The 19,202-nt window shown below is 31.1% G+C and overlaps 1 protein-coding gene across 1 annotated transcript in view; it reads right to left on the bottom strand.

The window, feature by feature from the left end:
• Positions 1-18,031, bottom strand: part of LOC114343010 (uncharacterized) — a 39,477-nt gene extending 21,446 nt beyond the window's left edge. Inside the window, exon 1 of the mRNA XM_028293824.2 lies at positions 17,886-18,031. The gene's annotated coding sequence lies outside the window, so the exon portion shown is untranslated. The remainder of the gene's footprint in view (positions 1-17,885) is intronic.
• Between the last annotated feature and the right edge of the window lie 1,171 nt (positions 18,032-19,202).

Here is a 19,202-nt window from a genome sequence, read left to right as displayed (position 1 = left end):
AATTTTTTATTTTTTTGCATAATCTTTAAATGTTTAAAAAAAAATAATTATAAACAAATTAACGTTTCTCAAAAAGTTTTTATTATATTATAATTTTAAAAAATAGCTAAAATGCGCATTTCAAATATCTTGAAAATGAATGCTTTAAAACTTTTTTGCAACCATTTGCAAAAAAGTTATGAAACAGCAAAGTAAACATAGGATTGCTACGGTGTTTATAATTTTTTTGAATTCTTTCAAAGCTTAGAAGTGAGTTTAAAGTACAAGCTAATTATTTACAAAAAAAATCGATTATCAGTTTAATAGTTATATTTTAATTAAAGATTATAAATATATTTTTTTGTAATTTACACGCACGAAAGTAGAATCATACAGTACTGTAGCCAAAAATTTTCACTCGGAGCGACGACCGGCCGCGCGAGACGTACACTTTTATAAATAATACATGCTTTGTGTCAGTCGCTTCGAGTGAACATTTTAGCTCCGACTCTGTATCAGGCCTACTTTTGCGCTAAAAATTACAACAAAAAGTATTTTTAATCTTTGATTAAAATATAACCATTGCACTAATTTTTGACATTCTTTGTAAGTAATTAGATTGTATAATAGACTCACTTTTAAGCTTTGAAACAATTAAAACAAATTATAAACAACGAAGAAATCGTATATTTACTTTGCTGTTTCATAACTTTTTTGCAAATGGTTGAAAATTTTTTTAAAGCATTCATTTTCAAGACCTATGAAATACGAGTTTTAAGTATTTTTTAAAATTAGAATATAATAAACAATTTCTGAGAAATGTTAATTTGTTTATAAAAATTTTTTTAAAACATTTAAAGATTATGCAAAAAAATGAAAAATGTATATTTTGTCGACAAAATATTAAATAGGCATCACACCTTAACAATCTTTCTAAGTTTGATCAATGTCTCATGATTATTTTGGTTGTTATTGCGACTGTAAATTGTTAATTAACAATTGAATTGTTGCTAGAATATTCGTTTCATTTTCACCGGCTTCTGAATTTATAATGTATACAACGAAAGATTTTATTTCACCAAGCTATATAATTATTAATAAATAATTACTGGCCCAAAAAATTTATTTTAAAATTCGAGATTTTGTTGGGAAAACCCACATTTTCCGAGGAAAATTTTCGTCGGAGCAAATCGGAAAAACATGCATCTATGTAGAATTAAATTGGGGTGAATTTCTATTTAAGTATTTTTGATGTAAATTTAAAATCTTTGGAGTTATAGAGCAATAGCTGAAAAAAATACGATTTGTCGGCGCCATTTTGTTTATAAAAAAAGTAGCACACTATCTGCGGACTTTGCATATCTATATTAATAATATATAGGATCTTATAATTCGATTTCAGCAATAAAATTGCTGGTAAATAACCTTTCTTTGTACTTTACTAATTATACCAGCGTATTATAACTATTTTTTTTTTCAAAATTTATAGATTATGCAAAAAAAAGAAAAATTTTTATTTTGTCGATAAAATATTAAATAAGCATCTCATCTTTATAATCTTTATAAGTTTGATCAATGTATCATGATTATTTTAGTTATTATTGCGATCGTAAATTGTTAATTAACAATTGAATTGTTGCTAAAATATTCATTTAATTTTCACCGGCTTCTGGAATTATAATATATACCAATAAAGCTTTGATGTCACTAAGTTATTTAATTATTGATTAATAATTACTTACCTAAAACTTTATTTGAAAATTAGAGTTTTTGTCAGGAAAACCCGCATTTTCCGAGGAAAATTTTCGTCGGAGCAAATCGTGAAAAACATATCTCTATGCAGAATTTATTTGGGGTGAATTTTTATTTGGGTGTTTTTCTTGTAAAGTTAAAACCTTCGGAGTTATAGAGCAATAATTGAAAAAACTACGATTTGTCGGCGCCATTTTGTTTATAAAAAAAGTAGCACACTATCTGCGGACTTTGCATACCTATATTATTAATATATAGGATTTTATAATTCGATTTCAGCAATAAAATTGCTGGTAAATAACTTTTCCATGAATTTTGCTAATTAGCCCAGAGTAATTACTTTTGTTGATTTGTGAGCCTAGATATACGAACTCTCTTACTCCTTCAAAAGTATATGTGCCTACCGTTAGATCTTCAGGTTCTGCTACATTATTATTATTTGAGACCTTCATATACTTAGTTTTATTAATGATAACTTGTAGTCCCATTCTTTTTGATGCTGCTTCGAATGCCGTGAAGGATTGAACCAGGTATGCATTTCTTCTTGCTATGATATCAATGCCGTCTAATTAAAATTTATAGTAATCCCTATAATACTTTATTTACTTTAGCATAAGAAATGACCTCAAATATTTTGAGCAGTTTAGAATGCAGATTTTTTTTTTAATATAATTAAAAAATATATTTCTACAAATACATATTCGTAAATCTCAGTTTCTTTGGATAATAACTCCAAAAATACTCAATATACAGTTGAGTCCTGGAATCTTTACCAGTGCGTTATCAGTTAAAGCACACGAAATAAGTTGATGATAAGTCAGAAATTGAAATTTACTAAACGCAACAGCAGGTGACAGTAAGTGACTTGCTGTTGCGTTTAGTAAATTTCAATTTGCGACTTATCATCGACTTATTTCGTGTGCTTTAAATGATGACGCACGGGTAAAGATTCGCGAACTCAACTGTACGTAATAGTATATTGTGCAACAAGTGCAGAAAGGTACTAATTTCTCACGAGTTTGAAAAGTTGCGGTACGAGCGCAAGCGAGTGCCGCAATTCAAACGAGTGAGAAATTACCTTTTTCTACAACCACTATTCAAAGTGCACTTTTCTGCACGGTTTTATGTAAGCAAACTTGATATTTTCTCACAGTATAAGATATTTGACATTAGTGTGCAGAAAAGTGACGTTTCTGTGCCGCAAAGTGACGTTTCTGTGCCGCAAAGTTCTTTTCTGCACAGTTGACTACCTCATTCTGAGTAACGTTATATTCTGTTTACATCCGTGGACTACCGCATTCTGAGTAACGTTATACTCTGTTTACATCCGTGGTTAAACTTTAGACAAATATATAACCTATAAGACAATTATTATATTTAACTGTAGCATAGAAACTAAATTATGGATGTTACAACTATTTTATTTTACAATTTTATTCTTATTAAACATTTTATAATTATCAAATAACCAATAAGGATTTAGCAACCTGTGCAAGAGACGTCGAATGAAGTAGGTTTTGTGTAAATCCGTGACTGCATAAATATAATGTCAATAATGTGTAATAATTGTTTAAATTTAAACAAATTAAGGCAGTGCATTAATTTTTTAACTGATTTCTGTGCAATTTATTTAGGTTTAAGGAATTTAAATTGATTAGTAGGTATTAATTAAATACAGTTTAAAATTTATCACATAGGTACCTATTATAATTAATCGTCGTTTGGAAATTGTGATTTTTATTTTTAGGAAAAACTGTGCTTGTAGAAAAAGTATAGTGTGAAACACGTGCAGAAAGGTAATTTCTCACTCGTTTGAATTGCGGCACTCGCTTGCGCTCGTACCGCAACTTTTCAAACTCGTGAGAAATTAGTACCTTTCTGTACTTGTTGCACAATATACTATTCTGCACGTGTTTCACACTATACTTTTTCTACAAGCACAGTTTTTCCTAAAAATAAAAATCACAATTTCCAAACGACGATTAATTATAATAGGTACCTATGTGATAAATTTTAAATTGTATTTAATTAATACCTACTAATCAATTTAAATTCCTTATACCTAAATAAATTGCACAGAAATCAGTTAAAAAATTAATGCACTGCCTTAATTTGTTTAAATTTAAACAATTATTCCACATTATTGACATTATATTTATGCAGTCACGGATTTACACAAAACCTACTTCATTCGACGTCTCTTGCACAGGTTGCTAAATCCTTATTGGTTATTTGATTATAAAATTAAAATTATTAAAATTGATAAAATTGATTAAAATTAATTATAAAATGTTTAATAAGAATAAAATTGTAAAATAAAACAGTTGTAACATCCATAATTTAGTTTCTATGGTATAGTTAAATATAATAATTGTCTTATAGGTTATATATTTGTCTAAAGTTTAACCACGGATGTAAACAGAATATAACGTTACTCAGAATGCGGTAGTCCACGGATGTAAACAGAATATAACGTTACTCAGAATGAGGTAGTCAACTGTGCAGAAAAGAACTTTGCGGCACAGAAACGTCACTTTTCTGCACACTAATGTCAAATATCTTATACTGTGAGAAAATATCAAGTCTGCTAACATAAAACCGTGCAGAAAAGTGCACTTTGAATAGTGGTTGTAGAAAAAAAGTTTTACAGAACAAAATTTGAGTTTTTTTGTTACCAAAGATTTTATGTGTTTTTATATTTTTGAGGACAAAAAATAACCGAAGCAGAAACATTTAAGCCTAAATTTTACTCAGTGAATCATGTAACCGAGGCCCTTAAAATTATCTTTCAAATATTTTTTGGATAAACCTGATATGGTAAAAACTAACGGAAATATTTTAAAACAAAACAATCATTTTTTTATAAAAAATTTAAAGCAGAAGTTTTGAAAAAATTTAGGAGAATAAATTTTGATGATTTCAACGTCTAAGATCCGAATAGGACGTCAAAATGTACCCATCTGCTTGCCGGATGAAACATTTTTTTTTTATTAAATTTCATACTTAGACAAATATTTCTAGCATGGGTTGCCTATTAAAATCGTATCATAGCTATCCTTAAGGGGGGCGAAGGGGTTGAAATCAATATTCCAAACACATTTTTTAAAGTATGGTAGAATTATTTTATTTTTAAATTAAATAGGCATACTCAGTACAATTCATAGATTTCTCAAGAAACAATTCAAGGAAAAATACTGAAAAATAAGCGAACGGTGGCAAATTTTTAAAAGACATCTCAAAGTATAATGGATTTTGCGGTGGACATCAGAACTCATCATTGAATCATGGTAAACAAATAATTCAAAAAGATTTTATTAGCTTATGAATTTCTCGAGGTAACGCTGTCAAGTTTTTTTAGTTTTATCTAATTTTGACTTTTTGATACCACTCAGAAGTCAAACTAACCAATTTTTTTTGTAAAAAAGGGTGAAAATTAACATATTTATTATTGTTAAACAAAAAATAAGAATGCATCAAAAAATATCTCGACAGCTTTACCTCAATGAACGTATAAAGAAAATATATACAAAATTCCAGGTCGGTCGGTTAAGTAGTTTTTGAGTTACAGCCTTTGAAAAAAGAAGTTTTGAGGAAAACGCGTTAAAAGTATTGTCAACTTTTATTTTCAATTTCTTTTTTGTCTTTCAAATCGTAAAATGATGCACACCGGAATATCTTTTTAAATCGCGGCAGGGCCGTAACTACGATGTTAGGGGCCCCGGAGCAAAGGTGATCTGGGGGCCCCCTGCTGGGGGTCTGGGGTTTACCTCCCAGCGGAGGCGGGGTCCGGAAAAATGTTTGATATTTAACCCCTTGAAAACGCATTTTAATGGATTCTATGACTAAAGTTTCTTGAATAGAACCTACATATTGCTATTTTAGTTGATTAATACAAAAAGTTTCGAAATCACCTTATTTTTTATTGGCTTTAAAAAATTTAAAAGAAAAACAACAAAATGAACAGATAGTAAAACAAAATGAAATAATACAATGAAACACTAAAAAGAAAATTTCTTGAAACTTCAAAACCGAATGGAAAAATATGAAGATATTTATCGTTTATTATTGAGAAAATGCAGGAAGAGGTAAATCAGATTGCTGAAGAGATACAGAGAATTGAAAAGGTGGAAGAAAAATTCAAGAATGCGGTAAAATTCGATATGGAAAAGTGGAAGAAAAATTGACGGAGATAGGAAAATGTCAAAAAAGAGGAGACCGACGGGAAGTAATTGTATACAGCTCTAATGAGAGCAGAATCCTATTTGACGAGGATATTAGAAAACGATATCGACACTCTCGAAGGCGAATACCGTCACTGCTGTTAGATTTATTATGTTGTGGTACCTGCTGGTAGGCCTGATTCCAATGTACTCATTTCATCTTACCCTTACCTTTCTTTTCAATATGTGGTACCATGTGGTACCAAGATGTGGTCTGGGGTAAATTGGTTAAGACAAAGTAGCTGGGACCGGGGCTGCTATTTCGGTTGCATTTTAGTTTTTATTTCACCAAAATAACTGATTTCCTCAGTAACAATTTATATCTTTACGAAAGGTCTCGGGGGCCCCAGTTTAGCCTGGCCCCCTCTTCCAATGGCATTTTAGGTTTTATTACGCCGAAATAACTAATTTCCTAAGTATTAATTTAAATTTTTATGTTAAGCTCGGGAGCCCCAGCTCAGCTCAGGCTTCAGGGGCCCCTTCTAAGGGTTCTGTTCCAATTGCATTTTAGTCGAAAATACTAATTTTTCCAGTGAAAAATTGAAACTTTATGTTTAGTTCTAGGGTGCCCTTGTAAGGTCTTTTTAAAATTGTGTCATTTGAAGATATTTCGTTGATATCGGCTTTTAAAATACATATTTTTATTTTCCTCGTTAACCTCTATGCACGGTCAAAAAAGGGGCACCTGCGGGGCGCCCCTTAGACAATGGTAGTTACGGCCCTGGTCTAAAGACTTCATACCAGCATTATTTTTTTCACTATATATACTTTTTGAGTTATTTGCGAAAAGCCGTCTAAAAACGTGTTGTCTTTGTTGAAAAATGAACATATTCACTCGCAAATAAGTCAAAAAGTATGTAATTAAAAAAAACGGTATTGAACAAAAGTTGTTTAGAATTACTCGGTTTATCCATTTCCGTACTTATTTTGAATGAACATTTTTTCTCACTCCTAGAACAAAAGCACACATCGGCACAATATCACTTTTTTCTTTGACATGTTAGTGTATACCAAATTTGGTGTACCTATACCAAATTTCATGACAATCTAAACAGTTCTTTAAAATTGTGAGGTATTGCAATATTTTACCGTGAGTGAAAGGACTATAATCCAAATCTATCAAAACAAATTATTTATTACTTCTTATATAAGTTATGATGAGTAAAATATTTTTTGTGAAACTGAATCACAAGTAAGTAGGTATTTATCACCTGAGTTTGATTCAGTGTACTTTTAACCATTGTCGGTGATTAGTTATTTCGGAAGTGTCGGTATAACGGTTGTGTCGGCAATTTTTTTTTTTTTTGTTTTTATATACACATTTTGAATTATATATGTAGGAACAGTTCTTTAATATAAAAATATAATTATAGTTTACTCATATAAAAAAATGTCTAAATTAAAATATATCTAACAATGTAAGATTGTAACATTTTTTTGCAGTCATTTAGTACAATTTTTTTATTGTACAACAATTATAAATTATTTATGTTATTGCTTAAACATGTAATAATATGCATATTGCGTATATGCGGTATTTGTCGAAGACGAAGATAATGACCGTAAAGCCAAACATGTGCCACCCCTTTGTTCCTGATTCCATGGACAGTTGTTGCTGTGTTTCATTTTCGACAGTAATCCTTCAGGCACACAGGCGCATTGGTAAATATTATTAGCAATCAAGTTGCGTTACCTTCATCTATATCTACATTTTATACATTTACCTACTTTTCCCTATTACCCAGTTATATGTTATGGGGGTAGGGACAAAATCTTGGTCTAATGCTATTTAAATGTATTCATTTTTTGTTCGAATCCCGGGAAAACTAATAAATATTTTTGAAACATTTAAACGCAGAACGAAAGATTACATTATTACCGAGGGCCGAAAGTCCCTTAGAATAAACAAAAAGTTTCTTTTGAATGAGATATTTCAAATTAAAAATCACACTAAATTTTCCTTTTTTACCCCTGTAACTTATTAATATAAACATTATAAACGTTTTCAAGGACTTTCGGCCCTCGGACCCTCGGTAATAAGGTAATCTTTCATTCAGCGTTTAAAGTTTTCAAAAATACCTATTATTTTTCTCAGCATTAGAAAAAAATGAATGCATTTAAAAATAATTGGAGCTGAAATTTTCTTAAGCATTTTTATAAGTAACTTAACGAAAAAATGTAGGCAACAGTTAATTAGTTAATAATTTGTGGATGTCTAAAAATACATGCCTACATACTTTGTGGATGTATTACTAAAAGCATAGTTGCTTTTTTTACATTTAATTTGCTTGGACGTTTCTTCACTTTAATTTTTTGTATTAAGACATTAAATACCCGTACAGTAAAATTAATGTTATTTTGTTTCTTTTGCAGTACAAATGGTACGATGTGGCCGGTGAGTATGGAATGAGTTACGGGTTTTATATCACTAACATATTTTTTATTTACTTACCGTTTACTTGAAAAATATTCCATTTAAACAATATATTCTATTTAAACACTATATTGGTATGCACCAATTGGTACTTACTGGTACGCCGAATAGTAGCCGACATAAAGATATTTCAACTGTTTAATTACAGTATGCATCATTTGATGCTTACTTTCAAAATACTCAGTTGCTGTAGCCTTCGCGATTTTTTTGGGTTTTTTGCTTTGAAATTTCGTTTTTACCGATAAAAATCGAACGGGGTGCGTGAACATGTAGAGCTCAGTTCATAACTGGCACGACTGGCACCCTGTTTAAACTAAACGCTCTACATATATGTTCGGAAAGCTTTCCGTAGTTTTAAAACCCATGTTTTGACTTACCGATAAAAATCGAACAGGGTGCGTGAACATGTAGAGCTCAGTTCATGACTGACACCCTGTTTAAACGAAACGCTCTACATATATGTTCGGAAAGCTTTCCGTAGTTTTAAAACCCATGTTTTGACTTATACATACGTAGGTACGCATTCTTTCTCTTGGTAGGTACCAGTCTAAGTACTTTCAGCGTTGATTGATCAATAATAGGCATGCCAGGTATACATGCTACTATATCTACATATTTATCAATCAACGCTTTCAGCAACTTGATTAAGACTTAGGTACCTACTGAGAGCATTTAGGCTGTTATCAAGAGAAATAATATAGTCCAGTGCGCATCTGTTTTGAGATGGACGTTGACAGGTGACTCATATTTTGTTGCAGAAATTGCTTGGAATTAACTCATATAATACTAATTAAGTTATCCTCCCTCTCAAAAAGGTCCGGAACATTGTTTAAATAATTAAAATGTCAAAAAATTAAGGAAAAATTCGATTTTTTTCTTCGTTTTTTGATTATAACTTTTAAAGTATTCACTTCCGAGAAAAGTTGTACTAACATAAAAGTTGCGTAATTAAATTTCCTACAATATAGCATTGTTTAAAAATTTTAAAAATTGTCACCCTTGTTGCCAAATAGCAATAATTACGGAAAAACTATAAAAAAACAAGTATTCGAATTTTACGTTTTTCAACCGTTTATGCTACACTTAGGACCTTCATATTTTAACCAGACTAACTCTATGATATATTTAAGCAATGTTGTAAATTTCATTAAGATGGGTTCAATCAGTGCCGGTTTAACCTAACTTCGGGCCCTGGGCGCTGAATATTTGGGGGCCCCTTAATTGCTATTCGTTGTCAGATTTTTTTACAAGAAAACACATTCATGTATTTATACCCGTAAAATCCATACACAATTTTTAGCAAACAAGAAGAATAGCAAACGTAAAAATATTCCAAAAAATACATTTAAAAATGTATAAAAAAAATAGAAAGTTACACAAAACAACACATGGCAAACAAAAAAATATATTCTAAAAAATACATATGACAAAAATTAGATCACTTTTTTGCTTAATTAGGCATTAGCAATCTGTCAGATGATACTATCACAATTCAGTTGCTCTAGGTCTTCATTTACTATAATACAATAATGATATGCGTCTAGATTTTCTTGACCCAAATTTGGCGTTAAATATATTTTTATTATTTTTAAAGCCGAAAAAGACCGCTCGCCTGATGCATTACAGTCAAACCCGCTTATTAGAATACCTCTTAAAGGAATATCCCGGTTTAAGGAATAAAAATTTGAGGTCCCAACACGTTTCTACTAGGGACCAATGATCGGTTATTAGAATATCCCTGTTATAGGAATACTTTTGATTGGCACGAAGGCTATTCCAATAAGCGGGTTCGACTGTAGAAGTTGGTATCGTGAAATAAACTCGCAGTAAAGGTAAGATATTGGGAAATGTTACCTTTAGGTGCAATACTTGCATCCTGGATGATACCAAATTTTATAAATGTTTATTTAACTTTTGGCATAATGTTATAGAATGGGTAATTCCATTATGCAAGTTCTCTTTGGTTTCATCAACATATTTTTTTATATTTCACATATTATAAAGTATTAATTCACGTCTTGACTGCTTCTTTAACTACCGTAGAAAATCATCTAGCAGCTGATGTAACATCTTTGTAGCATATATCCTCGTCTTCGAAAAAAAAAATATTTTTGGCTTCTAGTTCAATTTCGCTTGACATATTTCTTACGTCTCCAACAAATTTCAAAATAGATTGTCATTAGCCATTATTTCTACTCCAATTGACACGTTTAAGTCCACAGTTTCTTCACGATCACGTATTGCTTTTGCATTAACTCGTTCCAAAGTTTTTGTCAAAATCAGTGTCAATAGAGCTGTCTCAAAGATTTTATTCTGCAGTGTCTTGGCTTCATTTTTAATTGCTAATTTTTCGTCTCTGTTATTGCTTAACTGGAAAAAATAGGTTTGATGGATCCCTAGTTTTTAACTAAAGCATTTACAGCGTCAAAAGTTTCTACAAGCTTTGATTTCATTACTTCCAAAAATTCATTGCAAATTTGGTGAGACAGATAGCTAACTGAACCTTTTCATTTATTCGCATTCCGTTGTAAATGCTCAGCTAAGAAGTAGTCAAATTTAGCCAAGTATACAAGACAACTGTAATTTCCTTTATGATGACTCGTTAAATCCTCATTGCATCAACGGAAAGCTAGTCCTTGAGAAGCAAGTCATTTAGTAGTGACAACAACTCTTCTTAGGACGTTTATCCAATAGTTAGCTTCGCATTTTACTTGCTCTTTCAAGACAGCGTCTATAACTCCAATCAATGATTAATGTAACCATAGAGTTCAGATGAAATTTATTTTCTTCGTGAGATTTGAGCAAAATATTCAAATGTTTCCAGTGGGTCCATCCAAACTCAGTTAAACTATTTTTTCAATTGAAAATAATTTGCATGGGTAACAATAAACAGCTTTAACACTTGCGCCGTATATTAGCCAATCTCTCTTTTCTTTGCCTCCATTGGGTTTTCCTCTATAAAAGTTGCTTTTATTTAATCTTCTATAATAAGCTTTTTCTACATCTTCAAACATGTTTTTATAACGTTCTAAGAAATCACTTTTTGGTTTAAAAGTTCGCAGTTTTTATAAAGTCATCAGTCTTAAAATCAGACCATTTCGAAATCGTAGGTATTTTCGTCGTTTTTTTTTTCTATTTTGGAAAATAAGTAGATTATTTAGCGGACTTTACTTTTTTATTAGTAAAAGGAAGGGGTCCGTACGGGCCCCTCCGGGACCCGGGCCCCTGGGCGCCCGCCCCAAGCGCCCAGTGCATAAACCGGCACTGGGTTCAATAGATTTTGCATAATAAATTTTGCCATTCAGCTTTCGCAAAAAAAAATCATTTTTTCAAATTGTTGCAGGACTGAAAATAAAGCAGATAGCAAGTTGTTTTTTTTACGTATAGAAGAATACCGTACGTTTTACTTGCAATTTTCAAAATTAAAATCGATTAACTACCACGGCGTCAGGAATTTTTTTAAATAAATATTAATTTTTGGTGCTACGCGCAGGACAGCGGTGTTCGATTCACACAAGTTGATTTCCAACAATATTTCTTCCACTCTTTATCTAATATATTATTTGCTTACTCTATATTTTGTTGTATTTTAATATTTTAATTCCACAAAAATGAAACTAATTTGATTATTGTTTGTGAAATATTGTTTAAACAATTGCATATGTTTAAAAATAATAAACTTTTATTCTCTAAGTTAAAATATATGAACAAAGAAACTTTTTGCTAAAAAAAGTGTTATTTCAAAGGACAGAGTATGTGTTTTTATTTTGCAATAAACAAATTTATTTATTTATATTGAGATTTACTAAAAACTAAAATTTATCAATCATTATCAAAGGTCATTGGAAGTCAATGTTTGCTCAGTCAGAGCAAACGTATCCGCTCTCCAACGCGTAGCGCCAAAAATGAATGTTTATTTAAAAAAAATTACTGACGCCGTGGTAGTTAACCTATTTTAATTTTGCAAATTGACAATAAAAGGTACAGTATTCTTATATACGTAGAAAAAATTCAACTTGCTGCCTGCTTTATTTTCAGTCCGGCAAGATTTTGAAAAAATGATTTTTTTTGCGAAAGCTGGATTGCAAAATCTATTAAACCGATCTTAATGAAATTGCCAACATTATTTTATTATTTCATAAGTTTTTCTGGGTAAAATATGAAGGTCCTATATGTAGCATAAATAATTGAAAAACGTAAAATGCGAATACTTGTTTCTTATGGATTTTTCGCAATTATTGTCATTTTGCAACAAGGGTGACCGTTTTTAAATTTATTAGCTAAATTGCATGTTGTAGAAAATTTAATTACGTAACTTTTATGTCAGTGCAACTTTTCTCGGAAGTGAATACTTTGAAAGTTATAATGAAAAAACGAAGAAAAAGATCGAATTTTTCCTTCATTTTTTGACATTTTGATTATTTAAACAATGTTCTGGCTGGACCTTCAATTATTATTATATGAGTTATGTTTAAGCAATTTCTGCAAAAAATATGAGTCACCGCTGAACGTCCAAATGTACTAATATTTACATTTATTCTCTTTATTCTTCTTTATTCTTTATTATTTATCTTTATAGATTTTGTGTCATTTTGGAACTACTGAAATTTTTTATTTCATTAGTAGTTCCAAAATGACACAAAATCTAGGCATCGGATAAAAAAGTTTTTTTGAAGAAAGTGTATTTTTTTGTTCTTCTTAATGGCGGTAGAGGCTCGTTTTTTTTAAATTGTATTTAATTACAGAGTAATTTCCACATATTAATATACTTTTCAAAGTGGGCTCTGTACCGCATTCTTTATTATATTACGAATAGGTGTGCCAAATATCTCGAATAAATATTCAAAATTACAGCCGCAATCTTGGAACGCGTTTTCGCTACCTGTTAATCGCTACTGTTTCCTCTTAAGGTGCCTTAAGCAACTGCAACGTGAGCCAAACACAGTCAGTGAAGCTGGTCAGCTGGTGTAGTGGTGGGACTGAACCTAATGTGCTTATTCTATCTTACCCTTACCTTTCTTTTGAAAATGTGGTACCATGTGGTTCCTTTCACATACCAAGATGTTGTCTGGGAAAATGGGTTAAGACAAAGTAGCTGGGCTGGGACCTGGGGCCCCTATTCCGGTTGCATTTTAATTTTTATTTCGCCGAAATATCTAATTTCCTCAGCAACAATTTATATATTTACGAAAGGTCTCGGGGGCCCAGCTTAGCCCGGGTCCCCTCTTCCAATGGAATTTTAGGTTTTGTTACGCCAAAATAACTAATTTCCTAACTAATAATTTAAATTTTTATGTTAAGGTCTCAGGGGTCCCCGCTTAGCTCAGACCTCAGGGCCCCTGTTCTGTTCCAATTGCATTTTAGTCGAAAAGACTAATTTCCCCTGTGAAAAATTAAGACTTTATGTTGCTGTCTTTTTAAATTGGGTCATTTGAAAATATTTCGTTGATATCGGCTTTTAAATTACATATTTTTATTTTCCTCGTTAAAATCTATGCACGGCCAACCAAAAGTAGGCCTCTGTGGGGCCTCCCTTGGCCGGGGGCCCGGGGCACTACCCCGGTTGCCCCAATGGTAGTTACGGCCCTGAATCGCGGAGTAATTTACAAAAGAAAATAAAAACAGCTGTTGACCGTTGTTCACTACGTTCAAGCGTGCTGGCGCGAACCTGCTGCAAATTGAGTCGAAGCTAGGGCTATTTAACACTATCTCCCTACCTCCCTACCTTCGACTCGTTTTATAGCAAGTTCGTGCCAACGCGCTTGAGCGTAGTGAGAAACGGTCAACAGCTGTTCTTATTTTCGTTTGTAAATTACTCCGAGATATAAAAACAAATTTCGGTGTACATCACTTTACCATTTGACAGACAAAAAAGAAATTGAAAATAAAAGTTGACAATACTTTAAACGTGTTTTTCTCAAAACTGCTTTTTTCAGGCTGTAGACATTTCAACTCACAAACTGCTTGACCAACTCGCCTGGAAGTTTGTGTATATTAGACATTTCTTGAGGTGAGGCTGTCAAGACATTTTTGTTTTATGCTTATTTTTTGTTTAACAATAATAAACATGTTAAATTTCGCCCTTTTTTGCAAAAAAAATTCTTTGTTTAGATTTCTGAGTGATATCAAAAAGTCAAAATTAGATAAAACTAAAAAACTTGACAGCGTTACCTCGAGAAACTCATAAGCTTATAAAAACTTTTTAAATTTTTTGTTTACCATTCAATGATGAGTTCTGATGTCCACCGCAAAATTCATTATATTTTGAGGTGTTTTTTAAAAATTTGCCACCGTTGGCTTATCTTTCAGTATTTCTCCTTGAATTTTTTCTTGAGTAATCTATGAATTGTATTGAATATGCCTATTTAATTTAAAAATAAAATAATTCTACCATACTTTAAAGAAAATGTGTTTGGAATATTGATTTCAACCCCTTGGGCCCCGCCTTAAGGATAGCTACGACACGATTTGGATAGGCAACCCATGCTAGAAACATTTGTCTATGTATGAAATTTAATAAAAAAAATTTTCATCCAGCTAGCAGATGGGTACATTTTGACCTCCTATTCGGATCTCGTACTACTACTTCTGGGCCTCAAAGTGAGCCATGTACTTTGACAAGTTTGACAAGTATTACCCCAGGCTGTGGGTGAAAAAACGTGATATAATTCAGGAATTTTTGAAACCTATCAGGTGTTGTAAAGGACGATGCCAGGAATAACTTATACTAAAATGTGACCAAAAATATTGTGAGCTTTTTTTTTAATTGCGATTTTTATTTGTTAAATTGGCAATTTTTAAAGATTTTTAATTTTGCAGCTTAGGATATTGATTTTAGAGAAAAACTTTTTGATAGAAAGTTGTAGTAAATTAAAAAAACCTACAATCTGAGCTATGGTAAGTTTAATTTCGTTTATTGGTTATTGCAAAACAGCCTGCGAAAGGTCCAAAATGGCCGTTTTTTACAATTGCGTTATTTATTGTACAAATAATTTTTTTAAAGCTTTAAAATGAAGATCTTTCAATTCCAAACATAAAAAAAAATTGTAAGGCCGGATTAACGAATTTGTTGCTTAGATATTATAATTTGTTTATCCCAAGAGGTCAAATGTCGAAGGCTATAACTTTTTGAAAAAAAATCGTAGAGAGTTGGTGAAACATCCAATCTCCTTCTAAAGGGTTATATTTTCATATTCTGATGTAAATAAATGCGTAAAACAATTTAATAATAACACCATTATAATATACAGTATATTTACCACTGTATTTGTTTTTCTTGATGTGAAATCTCATTTCTGAAGAAATAATATTACAAAAATGATACATATATATGAAATATATAACTATATTTTTAATTTTTTCATTGTTATATAAATATAATAATAATAATGTTACTTTTTATTATACAATATAAAACTTTTTCTTCTTGTAGTGACTATCATTAGTAGTATCAGTATTTTAGAGCAGCAGTACCGATTTAGTGTGCAAGTACAGATTGCCATGATGGTCGCCAACATCCAAAACGGATAGTCCCTGCAAGAAGAAAAAGTTTTATATTGTATAATAAGAAGTAACATTATTATTAATATATTTATATAACAAGGAAAAAATTAAAAATATAGTTATATATTTCATATATAACTTTTTGTAATATTATTTCTTCAGAAATGAGATTTCACATATAAAAGTTTAGCAAGAAAAACAAATACAGTGGTAAATAGACTGTATATTATAATGGTAATATTATTAAATTGTTTTCGGTCAAAATTTAATACAAGTTACGTAAAAATTTTCCGAGCGCGCGGATTTGAAGCGAGCCGGGCGATTTGCAAAATTCGGACGCTCGCAAAAGCACCCGATTTTAAAAATAATTTTTAATAATTAAATGTAACTATATTTTATAACAATTGTTAATTTAAGATAATATAAGTCTTTCTTTAGTCAATGACCGTAAAATAATTTCTTATTTTTTATAAATAAAGGCACTACGATTTAAGAAAAAAGAAACAATTATCTCGGCTTCAGTTGGTTGTAGAAAATTTATATTTTTTTATAAATCTTCGTTTCGTCTTCAGGAACAATATTCTGCAAGTTAGAAACTCATACGATGTACAGGGCCGCTTCAGCTCTAAATGTTTATAACAAAATTTGCCCCCTTATTTTCAAGCCCAACATTTAGCTCGGCTTCAGTTGGTCTTAGAAATTTTTTATTTTTTTATAAATATTCGTTTCGTCTTTAGCAACAATAATCTGTAAATTAAAAACTCATAGGATGTACAGGGCCGCTTCAGCTGTAAATGTTTATAACGAAATTTGCCCCCTTATTTTCAAACCCAAAAATTAGAAGTTTAAAAATATTTTAACGATTTATTTACATCAGAATATGAAAATATAACTCTTTAGAAGGAGATTGGATGTTTCACCAAGTCTCTACGATTTTTTTTTTCAAAAAGTTATAGACTTCGACATTTGACCTCTTGGGATAAACAATTTATAATATCTAAGCAACAAATTCGTTAATCCGGCCTTACATTTTTTTTATGTTTGGAATTGAAAGATCTTCATTTTAAAGCTTTAAAAATAAAAAAAAATTATTTGTACAATAAATAACGCAATTGTAAAAAACGGCCATTTTGGACCTTTCGCAGGCTGTTTTGCAATGACCAATAAACGAAATTAAACTTACCATAGCTTAAATTGTAGGTTTTTAATTTACTACAACTTTCTATCAAAAAGTTTTTCTCTAAAATCAATATCCTAAGCTGCAAAATTAAAAATCTTTAAAAATTGCAAATTTAACAAATGAAAATCGCAATTAAAAAAAAAGCTCACAATATTTTTGGTCACATTTTAGTATAAGTTATTCCTGGCATCGTCCTTTACAACACCTGATAGGTTTCAAAAATTCCTGAATTATATCCTGAAATCGACCTATTTTTCACCCACAGCCTGGAGTATGTAGTAAGTACCTACTTAATGTTATAAAATGCATCGTTTTCCCGTTATTTAAGCTTGACTACATCATTATTTAGAGCTGCTGTTAATACATATAACTATGACAGCGAATATGATAGGTAAGGCAGGAAGATTTGCGAAACCAAAAAAAAAAAGGTCAAAAGCAAATCTCGGGGATATCGAAACAAAAATTGCCAAACTCAAATGGAACTTCGCCTGTAAGACAGCTCGGCAAAACGTTGGAATGCCACAATACAACTTGGAGACCCTATAAAGGTAGATGATCAAGAGGAAGATTACAGATGAACATGGGTAGATGACATCGATAAAATAGCCGAAACAAATTGGGAGAATTTTGGGAAGAGATGGTAGGGGACTATGTCCAAAAATGGACGATAGAAGACCAGACAGAGAGGGAAGCCGTGCCGAAAAATAGTGGAGTAAATGTTGCTGTAGAAGTAAAATGCAAAGAGGAGAATAATAGTTGTTAACCGCTTGAAATAGGACTCAATAAACGTACCTAATGATAAAAACTAAGCTCTTACCTTTGCGAAAGCTAGCGAATAAACTGCGGCTGGAGTACTAATATAGATTTCAAATTTCCTCACTGATTTATATACTTTTTTAAAGTAATTCTTCCATTAATTTATATTTCATTAACAGTAAAGATCTATAAACATTAGAATATCCGTAATAAACCCGAGAGTAATTAATTTAGAAAAATTAATTTCGAAATATTGTTTGATGAAATATTGATTAAAGAGCATTAAAATACATTATTTTAAAAGAAACAAAGAAAGTTGTGGGTAGCGTAAAACTTTTAACCATAACATAATTAATTATTATGAAATAACTGCAAATTTATTACAATACGTGGCAAATTCGGCTATGGCATATTTCTGCAACTGTGGCGAACCAAAAAATGCAAATAAATATATAAATTAATACTATTCTTCTCCTGCCTTTTTGCCTATTTTAGTCAATTTCCTATTGTATTTTCATTCACCTGCATTCCATATATGGAACACCGATCCACCAATTTCTATTAGCATTCTAGGAACTTGAACTTATTACTCTTACTGAAAAAAATAATGGAAATAAGCTGCAGGTGGATAGGCTTTAATCTGAAGAACCGTGTGATATATGCAACGGGGGGTACATTCTCAGCAGGGCCCCGGCTACCATATGTGCAACGTGTGCAATGCACACGGGCGCCATCCTTTAGGGGCGCCAAAACCCTTGGTCAAAAATTGCAAAAAAAAAGCAAAGAAACAAAAAAACAAAAATTAATTTTAAAATAAAAGTTGAGAAATTAAATAGGATTCAGTTTAAACACACACTAAATTTGATTAGTATATCATCCAGTTACTGCCAATTCCCATTTTCGAGAACATGTCAGAAGTCAAGCATTTTAATTTATTTTGTTATGCTTTTATTCTGTTTGTTTTCTTTTAATATTTTAGCCTACTAAGAATAATACATTTACTTACGGTTTTTGTTGTAAATTTTAAGACTAAACACTAGCGATCAACAGGTAGCAACAAACGCGTTCCAAGATTGCGGCTCTAATTTTGAATATTTTGTCGAGATATTTGGCACACATATTCGTAATATAATAAAAAATGGCGGTACAGAGCCCAATTTCAGAAATATGTTAGTATGTGGAAATTACTCTATAACTAAATAAAATATTGAAAAAAGGGGCCTGTACTGCCATTAAGAAAGACAAAAAAAAACGCTTTCTTCAAATATACTTTTTTATCCCGTGCCTATATTTTGTGTCACATTGGAACTACTAAAAATCGATTTTTTTATAACAAGAAATCGAACGTCACTGACTTGGCAACATTTCGCGCCTATGT

This window comes from Diabrotica virgifera, chromosome 3 (genome assembly GCF_917563875.1).
Source record: "Diabrotica virgifera virgifera chromosome 3, PGI_DIABVI_V3a".
NCBI lineage: Eukaryota > Metazoa > Arthropoda > Insecta > Coleoptera > Chrysomelidae > Diabrotica > Diabrotica virgifera.
The sequence above is the reverse complement of the archived record's forward strand: the minus strand, read 5'-3'. Positions and strand labels throughout refer to the sequence as shown.